This window comes from Triticum aestivum, chromosome 1A, assembly GCF_018294505.1.
Source record: "Triticum aestivum cultivar Chinese Spring chromosome 1A, IWGSC CS RefSeq v2.1, whole genome shotgun sequence".
NCBI classification, from domain to species: Eukaryota; Viridiplantae; Streptophyta; class Magnoliopsida; order Poales; family Poaceae; genus Triticum; species Triticum aestivum.
The window spans coordinates 123,192,453-123,199,833 of record NC_057794.1 but is presented as its reverse complement, the minus strand read 5'-3'; the positions used below and the strand labels follow the sequence as shown (position 1 = coordinate 123,199,833).

The window sequence follows — 7,381 nt, the reverse complement described above, 5'->3', positions numbered from 1 at the left end:
ACCAATTTAGTTCAAAATGTGAACGTTAGGATTTTCGGTGGGACCGACATGTCAACTCGGTGGGACCGATTTCTTTAGGGTTAGGTCATAATGTAATCTCGGTGAGACCGATTACACAAACTCGGTGGGACCGATTTTGGTAATAGGCAAACAGAGAGTTGGTCAGGCAATCTCGGTGGGACCGATTCGCTCTTTCGGTAGGACCGAAACGTTACGAAAGGGAAACAGAGAGTTTGCATTGCAATCTCGGTGGGACTGATCGCTCATCTCGTTTTGATCGAAACGTTACAAAGGGAAACAGAGAGATTACAATCCCATCTCGGTGAGACCGAAATCCCTATCGGTGAGACCGGAAAGACTAGGGTTTCTGGCAGTGGCTATGTCAAGAGAACTCGGTGGCGCCGGATAGACAATTTCGGTGGGGCCAAGTTTAACTTTTGGTTTGGAACATATGTGGATATGAGAAAGTAGTAGAAGGCCTTGGATTATATCACTAAGCATTTTGAGCAAGAACCTCATTAAGCAACACCTCAACCCCTCTTGATAGTATTGGCTTTTCCTATGGACTCAATGTGATCTTGGATCACTAAAATGAAAAATGTAGAGTCTTGTGCTTTGAGCTTGAGCCAATCCTTTTGTCCTTAGCATTGTGAGGGATCCACTTTCTAATCCATGCCATGCTAATCATCGAGCTTTCCTGAAATTTTTATCTTGAAATAGCATTAGCTCAATGAGCTATATGTTGTTAGGAATTACCAAAACCACCCAAGGATAGTTGCACTTTCAGCTACTGAAGCATCTTGTTGATTTACCGCGGCTTCAGCCAAGCTCCGACGTGATATAATTGTTTGTTTTCATAATAAAAACTTCTTGTGCTACTGGTTACAATTTTCTCAAGCCAACTTCAGTAATGTACAACATCAATAAAAATAACTAGCAGCAAGGTAAGCTATAAATAAATAATAAAGTGTGTTAAAGGAAGCAAGCTCAACTGCTCAAGCTACCTTTGGTAACAGGATGAGCACATATATGCTGCAACTCACAGACAAAACCAGAATAAATAGACAATACCATGATCCACAATCACAAAAACAGTAGTAGTGACTACAAGTAGGGAAAGTGAAGTATTTGTAGGATATCCTTTCTTCTGACAAGCAAACCAATAAAAACATGAAGATGAAGTACACGAGGAAACTGGTAGTGGAACAATAGTCTGCAGTTGAGCGGCTTACATACTCATTTCTAGGCCAGTAGGGTTAATGTCACCTGAGAGCATGCCGCCACTTCATCCCTTGAGTTCTAGGACATTGTCACAGTGAAGTCAAAAACTCACTGGTGATTTCCAAGAACGAAATATGCTTTACACGCGTGAGAAACTCTATGCCAGGTGGGACCTCCACCATGCCTTCAAGGTTCACTAGTGTTAATATTTCGAGGCTCACAATGGCACCTTCCTTCATCTCTAGAACCTCCAGATTTGGCAGGTCTCTCAGTCTCAGGATTTTTAGCTTGGGGAACCACCCGGCAAGAAACGTCATCTGCTTTCCTCTGTATGCCCTGGTGAGCATCAGGTCTGACAAATTTGACAATCGAGAAAGGGATGGTAAGGGGTATTGTATCAGCTGGGACCAAGATAGAGACAGTGAATACAGGTTCGGCCCCATAGTTTGGAACGGAGGAGACTCTACCAATGTGCCTTCCGCTAATTGGCCAGTCAAGCTAATCCTTTGCAGGTTTGGGGGTAGACCACTCAACCGGAGAACCTCATTGTCTTGGCTTGCATTCACATGTAGGTAGGAAAGGTGTCGCATCTCGGCTAGAGAAGCAGATATATGTCCACAGTAGGTTCCTTTCACATTCCATATCTCCAAGCTTCTCAGCTGCCTCAGCTCCCCCAACTGTCTAACGGACTCATCCTGCGCTTCCAATGATATTAGTGTTTGCAGACTTGTCAGGTTCTCAAGGCCCTTGGGGATGCATACACCACCGCCACATTAGAAATCTCTCCTAAATCGATCACTAGCTTTGTTAGTGAATAACTGCCTAAGCTTTTTTAGTTTACCAATGCCTCTAGGCAGCTCCTTCATGCCAAACCCTGAAAGGTCAGTGTCAACAAACTTGAAAGTTTCTCGATAGACCTGGGAAGGAGCTTCACTTTTGAACCACGCAGACCTAAATAGCGGAGATTGAAAAGATCTCCAATACCATCTGGAACTTTCTCAATGGGTAGGCCACTTAACTCCAGCACCGACATATATCTGGACTTCTTTGCTATTAGAGGCAGTAAAGTGGATGATGAAATATTGATGTCCAACGCGATAACAGAGCAGAGATGGTTTCTGCCCCCTTAAGGCAGAGCGTTGTTTAGTTTTGCTTTCTTCTAGCTTAGTTTTCTTTGATTACCTATTGTAATTCCTTTTTGTATCTGTTGACTTTTGTTTTAATAAAGCTCTTGATATGCTGTGGGGTTTTTACCCCACAGTTCCCAGTCAAAAAAACAGAACGGAGATGGTGTACACCTGATACGGACTAATAAATATCCTTCTTCATTTTGTGTATTACCAGTCGACGTGCATCCATCTCATCAAGAGATTCCATATATTTATCCTCCTCATAAACAACACCAAAGCATTCCCGACGACACAAATCTACTGCCAACTCACGTACAATATCATGCATCCTGAATGATTTTATCCTACCAAATGGGTTTCTTGTATCAACTTGAAGCATATTTCTGTGAACCAACTCTTCTAGATAACCTTTAGCCACTTCCTCCATTGTGCTTTCACCCCTTCCCTCGACGAAGCCCTCTGCTACCCACAATCGTATCAGCCTTTTCCTTCTGAAAAGATAGTCCTCTAGGAACAAGCTGTAGAATAGAAAGTAACTTTTCAAGTATGTCAGAATGTACAAGTAACTCAAATAAAGGATATTCCTGACATGTTCCAAGATTGGATTGTTAATTAGCTCCCAGTCGAGTTGGTCATGTATTCACTTTAGTTCCTCTTTGGTCTTGTCACGTACAAAGAGGAGCTTGCCAATAGAGACAATTGCGAGGGTTATGCCTTTACACTTGTCAACCACTTCATGTGCTAATTCTATCAGTTCTGTGGGACACTCACATTTGGTATCTCTAGGAAAAGCTGTCTTACAGAAGAGTTCCCATGATCCATCCTTTGATAGAGGTTTTAGTGTTAAGATCTGTCCTTGAGAAGCAAGTCGAGCAACATTGCCTTCCCTGGTTGTGATTACAATTCTATTGCCCTTCTTGTCACGAATAACCACCCTAGAAAGATCATGAAATGCTTCAGGAGTCCAAACATCACCCAACATGATCAAATACTTACGCCGCTCTAAAAAATTCTTCAGTGCCTCTTCAAGGCTTATGATGTCCATGGTCTCAATATTAGATGGAACAATGGCTTTATCTTTGAAAAGCTCCTTGATTAATTTTTTAAAACATCTTCTCTGGAATAAGTTTGAGAGACAGAGACCCAACAGTGGCAATCAAAATTTTCTGTTTCCTTCCTGTAGACATTTGCAGCCAAAGTTGTTTTACCAAGCCCTCCCATACCATGCAGCACTATCACATAGCGTTCCAACTCATCACCTGCCAACCACTGCTCAAGCTTTTTTCTGTTTCCATCAACCTCCACGAGATCTTCTTCAGCAAGGGAATGTGAAGTGCTTGCTAGATGCTGAGACCTCTCAACAATGTAACTTGAGTCATTCATATACCCACTATCTACCATTAACACCCATCGATCTTTAGCCTGAAACAGGTGCACAAGATTGACCTCCGCTTCCTTAACCAAAGAAGCTACCCTGTTTAAAGAGAAGAAAACATTTGGTTGTTTGAATCCTTTCTTCATATAGGCACTCCATCCACTGTCATGTTTCTGACCAACAAGATGCAAATACTCATCCACAATGTCCTCAATCCCATGAACAAACATTCTCACCTCCTCCACCCAGATTTCATATGTCTGATTGTTGCGATTCCGTATGTCCGTTCAGCAAAGATATTCATGCATCAATCTGAGCTCCCTTCTGATGTGACCCATGCTTCCTTGAAGCTCTGTTAGGTGTGTTATAAAGTTATTGAACTGTAAAGTAGCCTGGTTCATTGCTTCATTCCCCAGAGCTACACCGATCTTTGCCACTTAGCCAAGAGAATCACAACCTCGGCCATTGCTCCTCAAGTCAGAGCTGAGAAAGATATATTGCATAGCAGGTAGCTTGTGTGTCTTCAAATAATTTCTGTGGCCCAGCCTAAAAAAATTACAAGGTATATATTATTATCACACTGTAGTACTCAACCATGAATTATCATACTTCTGCAAGGAGATACACGAATTATGAGCTAAGCATATTAAGGAACAATGAACAGTTTTAACTCATAAGGTGCTATTTCCTCCAAACATTTTGCAGATCTAGTCTAGAAGGAAAACAATGGATGCAGAATACCAAGAAACCTATTTGGGAACAATGGCTCAATGGCAAGTTGGCAACTAAAGTCGGCTGAAGCTGGGTATTTGAGCAGTTTGGTTTTGCAGGATCTTGCAGTTTTGAGCCAGATCTTGTTTTGATTGGTGGTTGGGAGAGCAAGAAGATTTCTGCACCAGTAAACTATGGAGGCAGATACATGCATATTAATCAACGAAAATAACTATGCATACCTGCTAAGGTAAGCGGCTGCTTTGTTGAGAAGAGCTGCCGTTCGTCGATCCCATAGATGAGAAGCACTCCCAGGCTCAGGTCCGTTAAAGTTTCTATGTTCACAAGATGTGTATTTGTGTACCTGTTATTAATCTTGCAATCAGATCCCGAAGCTCTTGCCATCCTAATTGATTCTCTTACCAAACCAATAATTGCTCTCACCAGCCCTTGAGAAACGTTAGGAAGCATGGCGTGGCAGGCATGGTTGATATGGACAATCTGATGGAGACCTGTTGAAAGACAGGTAAAGCAATTCAGAATAAGCCCTAAAGGACCCAACGACCGCACACACAAAGGCAGTTGGAGAATTGACACCTACCTGCACGACCGTCCTCAACAGATCACGACCAAGAGACCCCAGCTAATTTTTTGTCATAGATTTCTTCAGGAAACTATGTGCTTTCTGAATTTACTCATAGTATTCCACTACGGTAAGATAAAAGGAGAGAGATCAAGATGGTGCATCGGGTTAATACTTGCACCTTTCCTCAATAGGATACATTTCATTTTGTCAACGGAATCAACATTCAAGCAAATGCAATAGCACATGTATCTGCACCGGCAACTTTGCTAGTGGTGAAGTTGGCTGGCTTACCTCGCGGCCGCGGCCGCGAGGAGTCTACTTCACATCGGCCACGATGGCGAGGAAGACTTGGCCGGCAGTTGGGGGTGCGCTTGTCGCCGCAGGTGGAGACAACGCATTATCCTATCGTAACCCTTGTCGGCGATACAGACTGTCCAGTCCATTTTTCTTAGGGACAGTTCAGTCTCTTTTTTTGAGGGGGAGGGACAGTTCAGTCAGTATGTGCCTTGTGACCACACCTGGCCAAATGGGCCGGCCCAGCCCGGCCCCTCATTAAACGTGTCTGGCATGGCATGGCCCGTGGCAACCCATTTATAAATGGGCGGGGCCGTGCCAGGCCGGTATGCATGCCATCATAGTGCTAGGCCCATGGACGAGAGTTAAACGGGTTGCCGACTAGGCCCATACACGACACGTTAGTTAAACGGGGTGCCGACATGCCGGTTAAGCGTTTGGCCCGTTCATAGTTGATCCTGGTAGACATAGTGGGGCCTGCCTATATCTCGCGCCTTCAACGAGTCTGGCTCAGGACTCGCTAAAGGGGAGAGCGAGCTGGACCGGCCCATGAGTGTGGGAGGCCACAACCTCTTTTTTATGTTTTATGTTGCTCGTGTATATAAAAATGTTGAATAAGTATTTGAAAAAAAATGTTGAACATGCATATAAAAATGATGAACAAGTATCTGAAATATGTTGAACAAGTATTTAAAAAATGTTGATCATGTATATAAGAATGTACAATGAAAAACAAAGCGGAGAAGAAAAAAGAATGTTGAACAAGTATTTGAACAAATATTGATCATGTATATAAGAATGTGGAATGAAAACAAAAACAAACAAAGAAAACCAAAAAAATAAAAACAGAAAAATAAACCAAAATAAAAACAAAGAAACAAATGCAAAAGGAATGAAAGAAATCGAAGAAGGAAAAGACACGGAACAAAAGAAAACAAAAAGGAATGAAACAAATCGGAGAAGAAAAAATAAATTATACAAAAGAAAAAGAAAAAAGAAAGAAAAAACAGAGAAGACCAGCTTGGTCGTCTCTAGTTGCCGCGATCCTACTTCTAACTAGCAACTGACTGGAGTGGTTAGCTGCGCTGGCGATCTCCTTGCAGACCAGGGATCGATCCTGTGTTGTCCTCCCCCTTTTTAGATTCTTTCTCTTCCATTCCTCCCTCAACATGGGATGGCCCGTAATGACCATGACCAGGAAAAACTGGACGGCGCCAGTTGCGGCTGTTAAAGGCATCGACGCAAAATTTAATATTTTTTTTCTGTTTTAAACTGCGAAAAGCTGCGCCCTTGTGATTTGATCCCGCTACCTCTTGTTTAGCCTTAGCTCCGGTAGCCAACCAACATGATGTGATTTTTTTACATTTTTTACTTGTTTTTTATCTTTAATCTTTGTTCTTGTTTTATTTTTTCATTTTATTTGTTCTTGTTCCTTTTTCTTTTACTTTTTAAATGCATGAACTCTTTTCATCAAAATCAATGAACTTCTTTTTTCCAAAATCCCGTGATTTTTTCAAAATTGATGAACTCTTTTGGAAAATATGCGATTTTTTTTTCAAAACCGATAAACTTTTTTCAAATTCATGAACCCTTTTTTATCAAAATCGGTGAACCTTTTCAAATGTGTGAACTTTTTTAAAAAATTTGGTGAACTTTTTTCACATTGTGAACCCTTTTTTATCAAAATCAATGAACTTTTTCTCAAATTCATCAACTTTTTTTCAAAATCATGTGAACCTTTGTCAAATTTGTGAACTTTTTTTATTAAAATTGATGAAATTTTTTCAAAATCTCGTGAACTTTTTTCAAATTCATGATTTTATTATCAAAATAGATTAACCTTTTCAAATCCATGTGTTGTTTTCAAAATTCAGTGCACTTTTTTCCAGAATTCATGAACCTTTTTTGTGAACATTTCTTTTTGAAAATCCGTGAATTATTTTTCAAAATCAATGAACTTGTTTAAATTCATGAATTCTCGTTCAAATTTATGTTTCATTTTTTGAAATAATTTGTATTGTGACTGAAACAAGGGTCAAATAACTCTGTGTTTCAAATAGAACA

At 41.0% G+C, this 7,381-nt stretch overlaps 1 pseudogene; it reads right to left on the bottom strand.

The window, feature by feature from the left end:
* Window positions 1–944: 944 nt before the first annotated feature.
* Window positions 945–4,192, bottom strand: LOC123040238 (disease resistance protein RPM1-like; annotated as a pseudogene).
* Between the last annotated feature and the right edge of the window lie 3,189 nt (window positions 4,193–7,381).